Raw genomic sequence first — 21,904 nt, 5'->3', positions numbered from 1 at the left:
TTTCCCCATTAACATCCATTCATCCATTCATAAAACAAATATCCATTGATGCTTGGCCATTGAGAAGTACTATCTAATAAGGATTCTCTGTAGGAATTTAATTTGAACTGATGTGATGAAGAAGTTGGATTCATTTCAAAAAACTAAATGGAGATGGAATAAAAGATAAATTGTAGAAAAGAGAATGGAAGTATCTTAGAATCATGCACATTTTGAGGTTAAATGTTTGATTAAAAAAAAAAAAACCTGATGATGTTATTGCCTTATTTCAGTTGGAAAAATTTAGCACTTAACTAATTTTCTGCTAATGATAGACTCTATGAGAGCTTTAAGATATGTGGGTTTCACTGCTTCAGATATTTAATAGTACTGAGTTCAGTTTGGATCCATCTTTTGTGGTTTCTGTTTAGAATTGCTAATTTTTATTCGTATGGTTTTAAAGCATCAAAGTGTCTGATACCATTCTTCTATGAAGCACCTGCCTTGATTATCTGATTAGTGGTAAATTCTGGTTATCCTTATCTGTGCATTTCTGAATATAGTTTTATGAATTTCTTTTTCCTAATGTGTCTTTATTCTGTGCCACTGTCAATAAATTATGATTTATACAGGAAGTGAATTTTCTTTCTTTTTTATAATTTTTATTTTCTTACATTAACCAGAGGTTATTTACTTCATATCCCCTCATTCTCTCCCAATCCCACCTCCCTCCCTCATCTTCTTCCTGCCCCTTTCCAAGTCCAGTAATAGGGGAGGTCCTACTCCCCTTTCATCTGATTATCAGGTATCTTCAGGACTGACTGCAATGTCCTCCTCTTTGGCCTAGGAAGGCTGCTCCTCCCTCAGGGGGTATCAAGGAGCTAGCCACTGAGTTCATGTCAGAAATAAAACCCTGTTCCCCTTACTAGGGTACCCACTTGGATACTGAGCTACCATGGGCTACATCTGAGTAAGAGTTCTAGGATATATACATACATGATTCTTGGTTGGAGATACAGTCTCAGAAAAGACCCCTGTGCCCAGATATAGTTGGTCCTTGTGGCACTCCTGTCTTCTCCAGGTCTTACTAACTCTCCCTTTCATATGATTCCCTGTACTCTTTCCAAGGTTTGGTTTTGAGTCGCAGCATCTGCTTTGATACACTTTCAGAGACCCTCTGTGGTAGGTTCCTGTCCTGTTACTTGTTTTCATCCCATTTGTCTTTCTAAGTAAGGATTGATCATCTTATACCGGGTCCTCTTGCTTGTTTATCTTCTTTAGTTATACAGATTTTAGTATGTTTATCCTCCCTTATAGGTCTAGTACCCACTTGTAAGTGAGCATACACCGTGTGTGTCTTTCTGCTTCTGGGATACCTCACACCGGATGATCTTTTCTAGATCCCACCGTAAATTTCATGATTTCCTTGTTTTTAACTGCTGAGTAGTATTCCATTATGTAAAAGTACCACAATTTCTGTATCCATTCCTCAACTGAGGGACATCTGGGTTGTTTCCAGGTCGTTCTGCCAAAAGCAATCTACAGATTCAGTGCAATTCCCATCAAAATACCAACACAATTCTTTACAGACCTGGAAAGAACAATTCTCAAATTCATATGGAGAAACAAAAAAACCAGAATTTCCAAAATGATTCTGTACAACAACATATCATCTGGAGGTATCTTCATCCCTGATCTCAAGCTGTACTACAGAGCAACAGTAATAAAAACTGCATGGTATTGGCATAAAATCAGAAAGGAGGATCAATGGAACCGAATAGAAGACCCAGAAATAAAGCCAGACAACTGTGAATAGTTGATTTTTGACAAAGAAGTCAAAACCATTCAATGGAAAGAAGACAGTATCTTCAACAAATGGAGCTTGTCTAACTGGATGTCTACATGCAGAAAAATGAAAATAGATCCATATTTATCACCCTGCACAAAACTAAAGTCCAAGTAGATCAAAGAGCTCAACATAAAAGCAGACACACTTAATCGGTTAGAAGAAAAAGTGGGGAAGAGTCTAGAACTCATTGGCACAGGAGACAACTTCCTGAACAGAACACCAACAGCACAGGCTCTATGAGCAACAATCAATAAATGGGACCTCATGAAACTGAAAAGCTTCTGTAAAGCAAAGGACACTGTTGTCATAACAGAACAACAGCCTACTGACTGGGAAAGGATCTTCACCAACCCTCTATCTGACAAAGGGCTGATATCCAGAATATATAAAGAGCTAAAGAAGTTAAAAAAGCAGTAAAACAAGAATTACAATTAAAAAATGAGGTACAGAGAATTCTCTGTAGAGGAATATAGAATGGCAGAGAAACACTTAAAAAGATGCTCAACATCCTTAAGCCATCAGACAGATGCAAATCAAAACGACCCTGAGATTTCACTTTACACCCATCAGAATGGCTAATATAAAAAACTCAAGTGACAACACATGCTGGAGACATGCTTTATAAACATGTCAATTTTTACTTAATTAATTTGAAGTATTTGAAATATTTCAGTTACACTACTGAAATTTGATAATTTAAAATATGAGTGAATAAAGAGGTGTAAATAGCAAAAAAAAAAAAATTAGAGCATTTATTAGATGCTGATGGAAAACTGGTTGAACAGCATTCCTGCTTTTTGCATTCCATTATTGTAGAACTAGACTTTAAGTAGTCAGGAAGATAAAATGGTAGTAGACTATGAAGTTGCAAGAACAATAGCAGATAATGGATTTGTAGTAATTTTACATTTTCCTTCCTTTTTATTTTGTGCTGTTTTGTTTCATCTTCCTCATTTCTAGCAGGTGAGTTTTGGACCATCAGAAACAGAACGTATACAACAGCCAATGCATGGAAATGTACAGATATTATGTATTAATCAAAATGTACAAAATGGTAATTATCTAGTTGTATGATAGTTTGCCTCCATTTCTGATGGATTGGATAGGAATGATAACGTGACCTTAAAGCCACAGGCAGTATATGGATCCTTGCATACATATTCATCTATTCTTACTGTTTTAGGAATTATATTTTAAACCATTGCAAGTCTTTATATTATGCAAGTAGGTTGAATATTTTAAATAATGTAAATTAACCTATAAAACTCACATACATTTGGGTATAAAATTCAATGACTTAGAGAAAAATTTTCTGTGTTCATATGTAGATGATTCAGTCTTTGCTCTGGCAGAGGCGTCCCCTCTCCTGTTGTATCCTATACCACAAAAGTTTCCCAGTGTCCTAACAGTCACTGCAGTCTACAGAGAAAAAGCATAAACAAAATGAAAGAAAACCTCTTCCCTGGAATAGATATGGCACTGTGTCCTCATTGGTTGAGTATAGTTTGGGCAAGTTGTTTTACAAACAATTCATAATTATATTTACAAACTACAAATATGCTATTTTTTTCAGAAATGAAAAGCTTCCTAGGTGTTCATTTGCTCCTAGGAATCTGTTTTTTGCCTTATCTTTACATGTAGCAAAGCTGTGACACCTACTCTCAAGCTACCTTCAGTGTCTTCTTAGCTTCCTGGAAGTTTTTCTGTTTTTTTCTCTCTCTCTTATTTTTTGATCACAGACAGATCTCAGAGTGCTGACTACTGGAAGTCAGAATCTGATTGAAAGGCTGTTGTCCACAGAGATGCTGAGTAAAGACCCTGCCAGTGGAGATCAACCCAGGCCAACCCATCGCAGATGCAATGGTGGCTCACTTGCAGTTTTCAGGAGCTTGGAGCACTGAATACCCAATCAGCAGCCTAGGGGCTGTTTATAGTTCTGTAGGAGTCAGGTCTGACTTTAGGAAAGAGCTAGAGTGGGAGTAGGAGTTTAACAAATGGTCTATGTGGAACTTCCTGTACACTGTGCCAGTCATAAAAACCTCCATAAGTTTCAGGTTCTACAAACCAAATTAAAAGGCTGAGCAAGATGGGCTTAAAGTTACCACTATACACTCAGGTTATAATTTTAAATTCAAAAGAAAAATTCCACTAACTTGTTTATACAAAAAGTTTTTGTTCAAGATCTCTGTCAGAGTTTAGACTTGCTAGAAAAAAAATGGAAAAGAAACACCATGACCCACAGCAGTGGTTGCTAAGGAGACCAGCTGCATAGTGCTTTGGGTTATTAATCAGTAATATCTTCCCAAGGAGTGAGCCATGGTGGCAGAAAAAGCACCACTGGACCAAAATTTATTTCAATTAAACTGTATATATAATGGTGTCTGATTAAAATTCACATCTCTATAGGGTTATAAATCTTGTGTTGGCTATTAACCATTCACTATATAGATTTTTCAATAATGGGACAAGCTGGGTGTGTTTTGAAACAGAGGGAATGAAGAAAAGAACACCTAGACTATGCTGAGCTACCTTCCTTGAAAAAGAAATCAGTGCAGGATCTCAGGATCGAAAATGGATGAAAGGAAAGTTCAAGAAAAACCCGTGAGTATACAGAGAAACGGTCCCCATGAGGGCGAGGACAGCGGCACTACAAAGCCAGAGGTGGGAAAATGTTCAGAGCACCTTATCTCAGACTGATGGTCATGTTTTTGAAGTAAAGTGAGAAAGCGAAGAGAACAGCGAAGTTCAGTATCTATAAACATCTGGATGTCTTTCCCTCTAACTCAAGGTTATGCAAAGCCTATTCTAGCTCTGCTCAGAATCTTAAGTTATTAAAGTGAAAGAGTGAAAGTCAACAGGTTTTTTTTTTATAAGGACGAGGTTGCATGTGCATGGTTGTGTCATAAAGAATCATTATATTTTAGCATTATCATTCCTAAAAGAGATTTATTTTTAATTTTGAAACAGAAAAAGTAAACACAAATGAGCTTTACCTAGTCCTGCCAGTCAAACTTTAAGGTGTGGTTTATTTTATTATGCTTTAACTTTACAAGTTTTTATGAAGTTTATTATACAAATACAGGCAATTTAGGCACAGTTTCATATTTCTGGAAACTGTGCATATAGTTTATTATATAAATACAGGCAATTTAGGCACAGTTTCATATTTCTGGAAACTGTGCAACAGAGCATATACAGTTGCAAGGGTTTTTATTTTAGGGGTGGGGAGCAGAAATTTGAACAAGTCCACTGCCTTACTGGAAGCTTTGAATTGTCTTTGCATGATTAAAACAAACTGGATTTTTAAAATGAAATAATCTAAGGATGAAATGATCCACATATATTGTATCTTACATCATGTCTGAGTCACTCCAGAGAATCACAGAGTGCTCTACAACCTAATGTTTTTTAATATGAAAGTAAATGTGAGTTGAGAGACACTCCACTTTCCCCATCATTGCTTTATGAACTGTGAAGACCTAGAATTGATAGATTTCCCATGAGAAAAATATGCATGGTATCTAACATTGTAAACAAGAATGGAAGAACTTATATGGGAAGAAGTTTATATAATCTGGTATGGAAAATAATATGGAGAGTCCTCAAAAACTTAAGCTAGGATTACTACATGATCTAGCTGTTATATTTTGAGTATTTGTTTTTCTCAACAGAATAGAAGTCAGCAGCTCAGAACCTGATTAAACTTCTATGCTCATTTTAGCATGTTCACTGACAGCCAAAACTTCAAACTAAATCAAATACTCATTGATGAGAGTATGTATATTCATACAGTGAACTATCATTCCAGGTTTTGAAGGAAGGAGAGTCTAAGACATGTAGCAACATGGACATATATTGACAGGTAAGTGAAGTACGTCAGAGAGAAAAAGGCCAATATGACAGGATTCCACTACCGTGGGTCACCTAGAAAGAACAGGCTCAGAAAGAGAATTTAGAATGGTGATTGCTTAGGGTAGTAGAAAGAAAATATAGGGGATATGGAGCTCAATAGAGATAAAATTTAGTTGTACAAGGTAACCATATTCTAGAGAGCTCATGAATTTTTGTTCACAAAACCAAAGTGTACTCTTACAAATTTGGTAAAATTCCCTATAGGTCTTCTTACTGCAGTCAGAATTAATGTAAGCAACAACAACAACAAAACCAACAAGAAAGAAAGAAAGGATGAAAAAAAAGAGAAAGAAAGAAAGATAGAAAATAAGGAAGGAAGGAAGGAAGGAAGAAAGAAAGAAAGAAGGAAAGAAGGAAAGAAAGAAAATGATTTAGTTTGATAAAAGACTGAAAGGAAAGTCTTGTTAAAGTCTTGAATAGAAATGGAACCCAAGGAAGGTAGGCAGGTGTGTGTGGTTTCACAGCATGAGAGTGAACATCAGAAGAAGATTTCTGTTTGCACAAGGCACAGATTCTCCCTCAGGAAGAAGGACTGTGTTTAGCAGATGAGGGACAGAGGAAGAGCATGTCATCAGAGGGTATGCGTGAGACCACACCGCTGAAGAGAAAGGTCTTAATAGTATTTTTAAGTAGCCACACAGGGGTGTAGGGAACAATATTTTGAAGAAAGCCCTATCTAAAACAGAATTTTTAATAGTTTTCTTATCAATTAGATGCTACTTGGTAATGCCTACACTGAAAAATTACATCATCCTCAAATTCTAAGTATTCCAAACAATTCAGTAGACTCTCTCATTCCTAAAGTTGGCAAAAATTAAGCTTTTATTCTTACTGACAGACTTCACACTCTTAAAGAAGATTCGCCATGACACAAAAGCCAGTCTAGTGAAGTTTAGGTAGCCAGTAACTTCATCAACTAGTTAGTAGTCCTGGTCCAATTTCCAGGGCAGTTCGAGAGCCTGGTTCTGAGTAGATCCAGCTTCCTGGATTAAACTTAGAGTCAGTCCCAACATAATTGCATGGCTCAGTAATTCAATGAGGGTGTCTTCATGCATGCTTTTGACCACTACTTTGGGCTGGCCAAAGTACCCCCACTCTGAGCATTTAAGGTTTCTTCTCTGAGTCTGCATATAGGCAGAAACAGCAGCATGAGGACACTGGGTAGCAACCTCCCCATTCCCCATCTTTAAGTCAGTTGGAACCACAAAAATCCTTGAGTACTCCTCATATTCTCACTAGGTGCTTGACTCAGTTCCTGGTTCTGGGTCTGTGTTTGCCTCATTCATTTCAGTTATACGGGAACATCTCATGGTGGCCTCAGAGAGCAAAGCCTGGGTACATGACACAACTCCAGCAGGCAAGCTGAGCATAGCAAGGTGAAGCAAACACTCCATAACCATGAGTTGCCGAGCACTCTTCCCTAACAACTTGTGGTTCTTGACTCCTGAACAAGGAACACACTTCATGTGCTGATGGAATAAACTCCTGTTTCCTCCTAAACAATGTATTGTAAACAATTTCTTTTATACAGCTGTCTTTAGTTAGAGGGAATTTGGACAGTGTCTATTTTTTTTTTTAATCACAGAATCATAGACTCAGTATTTACTCAGCTTTTCTCCCCTTTGCTTGGTAGTATTGGTTGTCTCTGAAATGAGGCTAAGAGAAATGAGAAAGTTGCACAATGACGTAAATAAATTATCTAAAGAACATGTTTCCTTGGGGAAAACGTAAGAATAAAAGCCTATATGCCATGTTATATTTGATTTAGAATTTAACTTGTCACCTTGTTATTGGCTACCATTAAGTAGTGTTGTGTTTCCATACTCTTTAGAAAACAGTGCATAGTGTGCCTAAGCGTGAGGCAATCAGCCAATTACCGTTAGCAAGCTAGTTTGGGAGAAAGACTATGGTCTCTAAACTCTAGTCTGCAACTTGTATTGAAAACACTAACACTTTTCTAGTTTTGCTGCCATTATTTATGTAAATGATGGGAGGCCCACTTTAGTTACAAATCTTCCTTCCTTCTTGCTTGCACTTTTCTCCACGTGACTCATAGGAAAGCTGATAAGGACTCATAAGTTCTCTGTACAACCCATGCCATAAATATAATATGAAACTTAGCAATTATATATTCAGATATTTCAAATTGACCCCATGAGTGAAAATATTGCAGAAAAATTAGATTAAAATTATATTAGGAATATAATTTGTTGTACTTTAAGCCTCACTCAAGTGGCAAAATAATTTTTCAGAATTCCACTGGAATGTGTTCTGTTTTCAGAAAAGTCTGGAATGATATGCTGCTGTGCACTTTTGAACACTTATGCAGATAACTTTATTTTATGCTTTCTTCCTGCGTGCATAGATGCACACTTTCAGTATGTGTCTGTTCAACCACAAAAGCCTAGTATATTTCATCCCTTGCTTATTCAACTGAGTCACCAAAGGTGTCATTCCTTTTAGATGGGGGAGGGCAGTAAGAATGTCTTGTCCATATTAGAGATCTATTCTGTTGCGTGGGCGGCATGCCTAGATAAGTCTGAGAAAGGTGCGTGTGACTAACCCAGCTGAATAGCATGCTTCCTAATGCTGCAGAGGGCTCCACAAAACATTTTCAGCCAGAGTGTTTCTTGTGGTATATTGCGTACATGGACCTCGTCACAGTATCTTAGAACTCATGAGGGTCCATCACCCCTTGTGCAGCTTTGCTTTCTCCCTCACCTGAACAGAAATGCAGCAGAATCTCAGTCTTTCATCCTGCCTGGGTTCTTCCATCTTTCTTGTTTCGTGGAGAAGGGACAAAATGAAAAGTGGACCAAATGATGGTGAAAAGCCCATAATACTGCTGTTCTGGATTGTTATTCTGTCTTAATTGCCTGCTGGTATGAAAATATCTGACTTGGGATTGCTAGAGTTCGACAGGTAAAGGCATTCGATGCTGAACTTGACGACCTGGATTTAGTTCTTGGCAGCGACGTGATGGTGTTAGAAAACTGACTCCTGTGCATGTGTACTGTGGTCACCTAACCACACACACACACACTCACGTGTGTGCACAGGCACACAAAAATATTAAAAATACCCCCCAAAATCAAAATCTAAATTTATACTTTTGAACCTCGCATTCAAGAAACTTCAAAAACTTCCCCTATTCATTTCTTTTTTAAAAATTTGTTTTCTTCACAATTTATTCATTATATATCCCAATTGAAGCCCCTTTTCTCAACTCTCTCAGTCCACCCTCACGCCCTCTTTCCTCCATCCCTTTCCTCCTAGTCCACTGAAAGGGGACTTCTCCACTATTGCCATCTGCCCATAGCTTGTCAAGTCTCATCAGGGCTGCCTCGATCCTCTTCCTCTGTGGCCTGGCAACGCTGCATCACCAGGGACAAGTGATCAAAGAGCAATCAATTGAGTTCATGATAGAGGCAGCTCCTGCTCCCTCACTCAGAGATCCATGTGGAGACTGAGCTGCCCATTCGAACACATCTGAGCAGGGAGTCTATGTCTGCTCCATACATAGTCCTCCGTTGGTGCATCAGTCTTTGCAGGACCTCCTGTGCTCAGAGCTTTCAGTTTTGTTGGTCTCCTTGTAGGCCTCCTGCCATCTCCATGTCCCCCTATTCTCACTACTCTCTTCCTGCATAAGATTCCCTATGCTCTAACCAAAGTTTGGCCCTGAGTCTCAGCATCTGCTTTGATCCCTTGTTGAGTGAATCCTTTTGGAAGACCCTCTAGAGCAGCCTCCCATCCTGTTTCCTTTTATCTACAACTTCTGTTGTCTATCCTGTTTGCCATTCTGAATGAGATCAAAGCATCCTCCGTAGGGTCCTCTTTAAGGTTTAGCTTCTTTAGGTCTGTAGATGGTTGTCCTATATTATATGGCTAATATCTGTTTACTAGTGAATGTATACCATGCTTGTCTTTCTGTTTCTGGGTTACCTCACTCAGGATGATCTCTTCGAGTTCCATCCATGTGCCTGCAAATTTCATGATTTCCTTGTTTTTAATAGCTGTGTAGTATTCCATTGTGCAGATGTACCACAATTTCTGTATTCATTTCTCTATTGAGGGACATCTAGATTGTTTCCAGATTCTGGCTATTACTAATAAAGCTGCTATGAACATAGTTGAGTAAATGTACTTATTGAATGGAAGGGCATCTTTTGGGTGTATGCTAAGGAGTGGATAGCTGGATCTTGAGGGAGTGATATTCCCAATTTTCTGAGAAAGTACCATATTGATATCCCAACTGGTTATACAAGTTTGCACTCCTACCAGCAATTTCCTAAACAGAACGCCAACAGCTCAGGCTCTAAGATCTACAGTTAATAAATGGGACCTCATGAAACCGAAAAGCTTCTGTAAAGCAAAGGACACTGTCAGCAGAACAAAATGACACCCTATGGGTAGAGGGCCCCCTACATCACATAGAGGGCTAATATCCAGAATACATAAAGAACTCAAGAAAGTAGACGCCAACAAACCAAATAATCAAATTAAAAATGGGGTACAGAGCTACAAAGAGAATTCTCAAAGGAATATCGAATGACAGAGAAATACTTAAAGAATCAGAACAACCCTGAGATTTCACCTTACACCCATCAGAATGGCTAAGGTCAAAAACTCAAGTGACAACACATGATGGAGAGGATGTGGAGAAAAGGGAATCCTTATTCATTTCTATCCCTGTCACATTCTAAGCTGCAAAGTATTGGAATGTTCAATAGTGATGACAGAGTTGTTTTGTTCCATGAAAGACCTTGGTTTGATTTTACATTGATCTTCCCAGTGTCTGTGCTACTTTGACAGTTTCCTGAGCCTTTATAGTTATCAAGTTTTAAAATCTGATTTAAAGAGTTAATGGATCGTGAATATAGAAAGGGGAGGGGTAGAGCCTAACTACATTGACTTTTCAATAACTATTTGTTCCTTCCCATTAAACAGGCATGAACATCATCTTTAATCTTCACACTGAGAATTGAATGATAATGTTTGTTGAACATTTACTATGTTCTAGGCATTCAGCTAAGTGTTTTCATACATTCACTCATTTCTTATAACAACTTTGTAAATTAGAGACAGACTATTATTACCGTCATTTTAAATTCAAGAAAAATGAGGCATGTAGAGTTATAGCCATTTGCCTAAGGATCTATAGGCAAGCCTTTCTTTCCTATTAGTTATGCTGTAGCTCACTAGGCCCCGAGTCTTTTCGCTTAACACATCAAATCCAGAGATCTCTTTCAAGTCAATATTGCATTAAAACACGAAGAAATGGTTCCACTAGAATTAATAAGTACTCAAGTTAGTTATTATTATCCTGTTCATTTCTGATGGGATATACAAGACCGTTAATAATGGAGAATGTTCATGTTAGATGATATGGCTGAATGTGTTGATGGCTAGCATACCAAATGGAATCAAAACCTCTCCATTCCCAGCAAAGTAGCCAGTAACGGTAATTTCTCTGCAATAAGGCATATTTGATCAGTGAAGTTACTCTTGGTATTCCAAAATTATTTTTGATGTGAATAAGTAAATTTCATTTAGAAATTATCTTTCTCACTAAGACATAGTTGCTCATCTTGTCTCTAGGAAAAATAATTTACTTATGAGCCTCCTATTCTCAGGTAGCTTACTCAGTTTCTATCTCCTGCTGTTATTGTCAGTTTACTTTTAAGTGGAGAAAAGTAAATGCTTTAAGTTAGAAGAACAAGACTTTAGGTTTTAGCAATAAGAATTTAAATAAATTGGAGAAAATAACTAAATGAAGGTAATAATACCAGTATATCAAGAACATCAGTAGAGGACAAGCAAGTATTTACTCTGTACAGTTTAATCATCCACTTTTATGTGGTTGCGTGTGTGTGTGTGTGTGTGTCTGTGTGTGTGTGTGTGTACTGGAAAAGTTGCAGAGCTCATTATTTTCCTATTGGTCTTGTAATTCTCTCAGGTTTCTTTCTCTGCAGTCTAAGAGGATTTCTCTCTGACCTCAGGCCAATGAATCTGATGACTGATTTCACTTTTGTCCAGTTAACTGTTAGACATGAGAGCTATGAGCCTCCCTGAACCCTGTATCATCTTACACTCTGAAGCTCTCCTTTATTTCTGTCCCCATCATTGCACTTTAGCCCTTCAATCATCAACTCTACTCTCACATTCAAAGCTCCCATTGAAAGGTTCCAAAACGTCACACAGAGAAGATACATGGATGTGGGGAGAAATTGAGGATTCTCAGTTCTATTTGTATTTCCTCTCATCCTACCAGTAAGAAGACTGTGATATATATACTGCTTTCTGACTGGCCAACTATAGGGAAAAGGGTGGTTTGACTTAGGAACTGTTTTTCTCCATGATAAGTAAGTGTTGTAAGATCTTGGGAAATGTGTTTGTGTGTGAGTGTGAGTGTGTGTGTGTGTGTGTGTGTGTGTGTGTGCACATCTCCTTGCATGCATCTATGAATGTGCATGTTGGCTGACCTACCAAATGGATCCTGATATAACCTAATCACAAAATAAATTATTTTCCAGAACTTCTTATTCTGATAATTTCATTGTATATTCTGTAGACAGTGTATGCTGATCATATTAATCTTCTATTTTCCCTCTGACTTCTCCCAAACACCCTTGACACAATTGCTTCTCAGGGTCCTGTCCTCTTCTCATGGCCATGAGATCAGTCAGTGCTGTACTTACATCAAATGCTTGTAGTGCGGTCTTCTAACGCTGTGTGGATAAAGAAGGGCCAACTTCCTGAGAAAACTGCCTCTTCCTACCCAGAGGCCTTCAACTTTCAAATCTCATCAGCTACGAGTGAGGCTTCATAATCTCCTCTCCAATATACGTTGGAAGTGTGTCTGCCTTGATCTTGGATAGATCTTCTGCAGTCAGCCATAGTCACTAAAAGTCCATGAGATCAATGGCCTTGGAGTATCCAAAAGACACTGTTTCATTCATTCAGTGTACGCTAACTTCCAGCTCCTGTAAGCTTTTCTATCTTGGTCCACACGCTCCCTGAGCTGTGGGGTAGGATTGTTTGTTTGTTTGTTTTCACTATTAGTATTATTACTATCTTAATACAGTTTCTGTTTTCTAAGTTTCATCAAGTAGATGTTCAGTAAAGTTTTTGTTGTATATAAGATGGTTAGCACTAAAATAAATTTCCAAACTATATTTATAAGATCCTCATATTTTCTAATACTTCAGCAACTGAAACAAGAAAAAAATCAAAATCAATGGCTGATCTTGGCTTCCGTCTGTCCTTTACAGTAGCAAAGTATTTCTTACCTGGCATAGTCATTACTTTCTTCATTTGTCTACAAATCATTTTTCCCTCTTTTTTATTTTTATTAATTAAAGTTGATTCACTTTGTATCTCCCCCATACCTCCCTCCCTCCTCCCCTCCAAATCCCACCCTCCCTCTTCCCCACCCGTGTCCCTCTCCCAGTTTGAATCATTTTTACAAAATGTTTTAATGTCTATATTTGAGATTGACTTTTCAATTTTTTGATGTATAAGACTGTAGACAGTTGTGAGATTAGTAAGATTTGCCAAATATTAATATTTCTTAATACCAATATTCTATAAAATGTTAGAATTTCTTTTTTACAATTGGATATAATTTTTTAATTTTTAATAATATTTATTTTTTATATTAATCACAGGTTATTTACTTCATATCCCAGTTGTAGCCCCCTCCTTCATTCTCTCCCAATCCTACCCTCCCTATCTTATCTCCTCCCTGCCGCTTTCTAAGTCCACTGACAGGGGAGGACCTCCTCCCCTTCCATCTGACCCTAGCTTATCAAGTATCTTTAGGACTGGCTGCAATGTCCTCTTCTGTGGCCTAACAAGGCTGCTCCTCCCTCAGGGTGGGGGGTATCAAAGAACCTGCCATTGAGTTTAGGTCAGAAATAGTCCCTGTTCCCCTTACTAGGGGATCCACTTGGATACTGAGCTACCATGTGCTACATCTGAGCAGGGGTTCTAGATTATATCCATACATGGTCCTGGGTTGGAGAAACAGTCTCATAAAAGACCCCTGTGCTCTAGTAGATTTTTGTCTCCAAACTCTTTTCTCCCTATTACATATTTTGAACATTGTTTGAAAATTTTGAAAACACATTGCAGATACAGTACAGATAAATACTTCAGTGTTTTTCTATAAATAGTACATCACTTCCCTTGAACTCAATGTAATTATCAATGTTAAGAAACATAATTAATGGGTCTGTGAAGACTTCTCAATGGATTAAAGCATTTGCTGATGGCCTGAGTTCAAATCCCAGAACACAGGTTAAAAGCTAATGTGGTCGTATATATCTGTAAATCTAGTCCTCTATGGTAGAAAGAATGGAAGTGACTTCAAAAGAGACCCTGCCTCAAAACAAGGTGGAATATGAGAATCAAGTCCTAGATGTCCATCTCTTCAAATTGTGCAGGTCATACGCCTGAAGACACACTTATAGGCAGGCATGTAAACACACACACGCAACACACACACACACCATATTTTTTAGAAGCCATCAACAAGCCCATAGCACATGTATGTGGCGAACTGTTGGGGGGGTACATCACAGAGGGGAAAGTTAACATTTGGCTCCTGTGCCTCCTTGATGGAGTTGACCTGGTGGAAGTACAGCCAAGAAAATGGAAGACATTTAAGGAGGCTTAAAAATCTACAAGAAATTTTATTTGAATAAATTATATCAGAAATCTATTGAGGTTCCACATGGATTTAACACTTCTATTAATTTTAAAATATTTGAGGCAATACAAATTTGTAATTATGTGAAGAAGAGTAAAAAATGTCAAGGAAACATTGAGTTGACCTCAATAATTTTATTATAACAGCGGAAATCTACAAAATAATTGATGACTTTTTATATTTGTTTTTGTTAGTTTCTTTATATCAACAAGAATTTTATTATTGCTTTTGTCACAGCCTACATTAAAGCAAAAACACACATTTTGGGTCTGTGACCTGAATACAAATGCAGGCTTCTTTCAGATTTTGTGAATATTTTCCAGCTGCTTTGTGATAGGAAGCCAATTATGTACAATATATCATACAGACGAAGCAATTACATTCATTTTCTTGGGCACAGAGAAATTTGATAAGGTTGACACTTGGCACATTGAGCTGTGATAACGTTAATTTTTTAAAAGGCATAAAATATAGGCCAGTTGAATTGAAGTCATTTGTTTTTAAATTGTTGAAAATTGTGTTACCTTAGATACTTTCAGATGACAAGAGGAGTGAAAAATTAATTTAGAAATCTCCTCTACATGCAGAATGTGTACTAGGCTCATTCAATTAGAACAAAATACTTCATTCTGAAAGAAGACCATTTCTTGGGACCTTTTGATTAGTCCTCAGATGGGCTGGACTTTGGAGAAAGGTCAAAAAGGCAAATTTTATTGGGCTCACTGTTTTAATGAACGATTTTTTTTTTTTATTTTTAACAGTGTTCTTTATTTTCTTTTTCTGCCTGTTACCCAGTATCCACATTTTCTCTCCATCACTTCACTGGTATTGTGTCAAGAAGGCTAGATACACATATTAATCATTTGACACAAAAAAATTCACAATTCTAAATAAATGAACTGTCTCCATTAATTTTTTTTTGTACTAAGCAGCTCTACTGAGGCAAATGATGTATTTACCACATTTGTCGATTTTGAGAAGTTATTTACCAGGCTTAGTACTTACACAAAAGTAGCTTCTCTTAAACCATGACTTTAAATTAATCATCTCTTTGGACATGTCCAAGTGAAAGAACATAATGTAATTTTAATAGAAATTCAGCCAAAGATAATAGCATGATTAGTGATGTAAGGAAAGGAATAGACAGATGCCACTGGGGAATTATTGGATTAATGGACTTTCCTAAAGATTATGTCAACATGTCTTCATTTTCTGGAGTCAGCCTGGTACACAGCCATTCTTCCTACTCCCCTCACAAGCAAGGGCTCTGGTTTGGACAATATATGACCTGATCATTTTGAGTATGAAAAGGAAATGGATATCAGCTAGATTGATGATGATGCTGAAGCTTATTCAGAAATGCCATTGTTGATATGCCATGTGTAATAATTTATATAAAGACAAAAGGAAGATCCTAGTTAATATAAACAAAAAGAAAAATTTCACATTTTATACTAACGTGCATAGCACTAATAACACAGGAGAGGCATTTCCTTTCCTGACAGCATAACTCTGTGCCATATCAGTGTGTATGCATATTTTTTGGCAAGTAGTGGTTTTCCAAGAATTAGTTACATCTGTCTATATAGAAGCATTAAGAACACTTTTACTTGGTTGGAGAAACAGTCTCATAAAAGACTCTTGTGCCCTGATATATTTGTTCCTTGTGGAGCTCCTGTCCTCTCCAGGTCATATTAACTCCCCCTTCTTTCATATGATTCCCTGCAATCTGCCCAAGGTTTGGTTGAGTCTCAGTATCTGCTTTGATACACTGCTAGGTAGAGTCTTTCAGAGGCCCTCTGTGGTAGGCTCCTGTCCTGTTTCTTGTTTTCTCCTACATCCAATGTCCATCCCATTTGTCTTTCTAAGTGAGGATTGATCATCTTACCCCGGGTCCTCTTTCTTGTTTATCTTCTTTAGGTATATAGATTTCAGTATGTTTATCATATCTTATAGGTCTAAATAAGTGAGTATATACCACGTGTGTCTTTCTCCTGGGATACCTCACTCAGAATGATCATTTCTAGATCCCAGCATTTGCCTGCAAATTTCATGATTTCCTCGTTTTTAATTGCTGAGTAGTATTCCATTGTGTAAAAATAGCACAATTTCTGTACCCATTCCTCCATTGATGGACATCTGGGTTGTTTCCATGTTCTGGCTATTACAAATAAAGCTGCTACCAAGGACCATGTATGGATATAACCTAGAACCTCTGCTCGGATGTAGCCCATGGTAGGTTAGTATCCAAGTATCCAAGTGAGTTCTCTAGTAAGGGGAACAGGGACTATTTCTGACAGTAACTCAATGGCAGGCTCTTTGACTTCCCCACCCCCCAAGGGAGGAGCAGCCCTGCTAGGCCACAGAGGACTTGAAGCCAGCCCTGAAGATACCTGATAAAACAGGGTCAGATGAAAGGGAAGGACCTCCTCCCCTATCACTAGACTTGGACAGGGGCAGGAGGAGATGAGGGAGGTAGGATGGGATTGGGAGGGAATGAGGGAGCAGGATACAGCTGGGATACAAAGTTAATAATGTGTAACTCAAAAAATAAATCTCTACATCACTCTCCCACTTAAATTATCCCCATCCAGACAATGCATGTCTTTCTATGAATGTCATTTAGGACATATGTATGTTTGTGGAATAAATTCCTACAGACAGAAGTAGAAAAAAAATGTATCAGCAAAGAAACAGAAACATTTTGTAAGCTCAGTGAATCACAAATAAAATGGTTGTTCTGGAAAAAAAAAAAAAAGAAAGAAAACTTTTCCATGTGTCTCCGGGCTTTCTTGTTTTGAATATTAAGGTAATGCTTTAACTTCCCTTGGAGGACCTATTGAGGACGTAGATTTTTCGTTGCTGCTTTCGAGTGTTCTTGTGGTGCAGATTGTGTCGGCAAGTTGTTATAGGACATAAGCAGGAATTTAAGAAATCATGGTTAGGGGGTTTTTCTCACTAAAATCACAAGCTCTGTGTTATGCAAATGTCATATACTTAATAAGGGAAAAGAAGAAGATCCATTTTCAAGGTTTTCTTTTTCTGAGACAAACTTCCCCAGGTAACCTGTCACATAAGCCCACAGGTCCCCTGGGACCAGGTGTCATTTGTCATCTCCTCAGGGGCCCGTCCTTCCCTAGGTTTCATTAAGGCTTTGCTATGACAAATGTCTCCTTTGGAGTGGCTCCAGGGGCTTCCGTGAAGGCTGTGGAAAATGAATAGGATAAATAATAGGTATCAGACAACATTTTGTAACAATATTTCCAGTTGTGTTTTCCCTGGCACATTCTGCAGCATGGTAAATAGAGACCACCGGTGCATGCTGGGAATCTGGCTGCCGTAAGGACACATCACAGCTATGTGGACAGACAGCCAAATACAAGCGGACATAAAGAGAAGCCACGGAAATGTTTGCTTTTGGTGGAACTTAAATCTCTATTTCAAAAGTAGTAATAGTAGGATTAGCACGTCTCACATAATTGGGTATTACACTACCTCATGTGCTGTCGTGACAGGTCTGTCTGAACTTCATCTAGAAAATTGAGGGGAGAGGGCAGGAGAAGAGTATGATGTGTAAGCTGAAGAACTGAATTTGCTCATTTCAGATTACTTAGGAATAGATTAAATTATGCTATCAAATTAGTTGTACTTCTGTCCAACTTTTTTGCTCATAAGATTTTGTTCATATGTTATTTGTTGTTTTGACTTATGGCCATATTTAATGTAGCTTATGCAACATGGATACCATAGTATATTTACAAAGAACTAAAAATAGAGTTGACGTAAAATAAATGTAGAGTTGAAGCCAGTAATGATAAAATAGTATTAAAATGATAAAATAGTAAAATAGTAATAACTACCATTATTACTATGTCTGCTATATTCAAACATGAGTGAAAGTTACCCAGCTCACAGCAGTCACAGAGAATGAAGAGAAATGTTCCTTTATTAGGGTAACTACAATTAAAATATAATCAGTTGCAGCTATATATTAAATTATTAAAATATTATGTTGAAGCACAATGTTTAATACATTTAACAAACTTGTTTAGAACATGAGATATACGCAATAAAAACAAGCAGAGAAACACTACTTTGATTTGTAAAAAAGGCAAAGACTAAAAAAATGAAAAAAAACAAACAGTGAAGATTTAAAAGAGACCAATTTTTATTCATTAATTTAAAAGTGAATAAAAAGGCATACTTATTGTTGTAAAGTTCTCAAGGACTGGATATTTCTCAAATAGTGCAAGATGGAAAATCATACAGTTTTCATCTATTAATATAAGACAGGATATATAAAAATATGATTTTCTAGAACCCATAGTCATAAATATTATTATATTTCCAAACAATTCTAAATGGCAATCTCATTAAAGAAATTACCATTTTATGTGGAATTATAGCTCTAAATTTCCTGTTTAATTCAAATATTCCATAAAAGTGCATAGTGAGTAGTCTCATTCTGTGAGAAACAGTAATTTTGTCCTTATTATTTTAAAAATATTTATCTGACACAGAACAGCAACCAATGATATACGAAGTACAAATAAATAAAATATGAGAATCTGAGATTGTTTTGAGATAGACAAAAGTTCAACATCTACTTGAAAAATCTTTTCCGCTTTTAAACACTGAATATGTATTGTTCTTCATAAAGTTAAAGAAAAAAAAGCTTGGTTAAAATAGCACAGAGTTGACAATGATAACAAAATGCCCGAAGATAAGTAGCAAGCATAGTTGAGGACTGGTACAGGCAAAGGCTAGAATTATTAATAGATATGCCTGGAAACCCAGGGGCTTTTGGGAAGTGTATCTAAATTTAGAAGGAAGAAGGAACGTCCATGGTGACCTTACAGATGCCACTTAACTCAGTATTTCTGGGGGTGTTTCTTCCATCCACCATCCTAGACCACGTGCTCTCAACTTCAAAGTGAGTCGGAATTTGTCACGAGTGTAGGAAAGGTGATAAGCACGTACATGCTGTGAAGTATTTCAGGGAACAAGATTTTCTGCATTTATTCTATTTTGTGGTTTTGCAATTTGACAATTTCTGTTAATTAATGTTCTCGGTGAGTAAGAAGATCATGTGTTACTAATAGATGCTTTGTTTGATATTCCCATGTAATTTAAATTCTATTCACCTTCAAATTTTATGAGTCCTGTTCAGAATGTGCAGGATTATGGTGACTTTCTATGTCATGGAGGAAAATATCTTGTTTTTATAAGGTAGAAATTACAGTCAAGATAGCTATAATTATTGACAATACAGTGTATTATTGTAAAAAAAATCACAGTGGATTTTGTGATAGCTGCAGAGAAATAATATCTGTGAAGAACTGCATTTGTGAATCAGCAAGAATTAACCATTTTATGATTTATATATGCTTTACAATATCATATTGTTCATAATGAGCACATACAATCCTGGCTACCAATTTAAAGACAAAGTCAAAATTTAAAACTGATAATAAAATTATTTCAGAGATTTCTTAACATGTGGAAATATGTTCAGAAAAAAAAAGGAAAAAAAAAAGTCATTTGCTTAAAGGGAGCTCAGACGTGACAATTGTGCTACTATAATGAGCAAAAGGCAGTATTTGGTAAATGGGCATCATTCAAATCACTGTAATTATGAGCTATGTGTTATACTACTGAAATATTACAGAATATCACTCAATAATAATATGTTTCCTTTGTTCTGATTCTAAAGCCACTAAACAATTGTGATTCAACCTAATTTGGGATATTGTGTGTCACTATTTATCAGGAAGAGCCATGTGCAGAGGGAGTTATCAACTGTTGATGGAGAGTTCAATCTAATTACTAAATAATGAAATTAGCATGTACCCTGATTCCATTAATGCTATCGCCCACATCAGCTGATCTGCCTGCACACCCTGCTGGCTAATCCTGGCTAATACCTGGGAAGAGAGAGCCCCAGTTGAGGATCTTTCTCTATAAACTGACTTGTGGGTCCTGTCTGTACTAATTGCTATACCAGGTAGGTCAAGAACGGCCAACTGTGGGCAGTGTCATCCCAGGGCTAATGGGCCTGGGCTGTATAAGCAAGGTAGTTGGATAAGCCAAGGGAAGCAGCCAGTAAGCCTTATTCCTCCATACACCTCCACCGTCTCTGCTTCAGTTTCTGCTGTGAGTTTCTGCCTTGGCTTCCCTTGATATTGGACTGTCACTTCGAAAGGCAAATACATTCTTTCCTTCCCCAAAACACCTCTCCAATAATGATTTAGATAACTACTATCTTAAATAGACTGTGTGTTTCTGAAATATAAATATGATATTTCTGATAGGATAAGATTTCTACTTTGATTAAAAAAATACACAAGCTTATAAAAATGAGATTTTGCTGCTTGGACAGTAAAGTCATTTGCTGAGCTCAGATTTAGATAATTTTACATAGAGTCACATCAATATCTCTTCTAGCATTTGTTTACTCATTAACGCTGTGGGCCCCATAATTTAAGCTTTGCTTTTGTTAGTTTACTTGGCTGATTATGGTGTCCTTCATATACACTATTTTATCCTACAATATAATGATGAAGAAAAGAAATCAAGCATAAACTCATTGTTAATCTGAGGTCACTCTACCTCAACTCAAATTCCAAAAATTTTATTTAATTCTTGAAAAAGTAACAAACAATTCTGCATTTCAAGGTTTAACTAAAGAATTTTATCTCAATAAATAGTAAATGCCTACCCTAGTAGTTTGCAAAATTAATTCAGCTCTTCTCCTAAGTCGGAGATATAAATAAAAGAAAAAATTAAAAGGTACAAAAAAAAAGCTGTTTCTATTTCAGTGTTGAGAACTCTAATGAGTCATATATTTCTTCTCTGGAAGCATGTCAAGAGTTGCATGATAAGGTCCTTTGCAGTGTAATCAAAGTTGCATCGCGGAGGTTAGTCCCAGCCCTGATCCCAAGAGACCCCTTTCATTTTGTACAGCTGCCAAATGACTTGGCTACCTTTCCCCCCTCACATTTCCTGATCATTGCGTTGAAATATCACCCGGTTGTTATGCAAGGTTCTGAAGAAGTTAGGTAATGGCACGGTAATAAAATACATGGGAATTGGGGCGTACGTTATTGAGCTTAGAAGGAAAGTTCTGGTTTGTTTCTTGCGTAATGGAATAGTGAATACACAGGCCCTAGGAGGCAGGTAGATACTTTCAAAAGCCTAAGAAACTGTAAAGGTAGTTTTCTTCACAGAATTCACTTCTTCCAGCTGCATTCATTCGTCACTTGGTAAGTTTTTGTTATAAAGCCTGGCAAACAGGTCATTGGATTCAACGATCAATGGTGAATGTCCAAAATTAACCAAAACTAAAATAGAAGGGACTCTGGACGAGGAGGGCCTTTGGGGTTAGGTTGAGAGATAACATATAAGGTGTTATTAAATATTGTAAAGCAGAGGGACAGATTGACTAGACAAGTTGA

The sequence above is a fragment of the Meriones unguiculatus genome, chromosome 21 (assembly GCF_030254825.1).
Source record: "Meriones unguiculatus strain TT.TT164.6M chromosome 21, Bangor_MerUng_6.1, whole genome shotgun sequence".
In the NCBI taxonomy this organism is placed as follows: domain Eukaryota; kingdom Metazoa; phylum Chordata; class Mammalia; order Rodentia; family Muridae; genus Meriones; species Meriones unguiculatus.
This window is presented reverse-complemented; position numbering follows the sequence as displayed.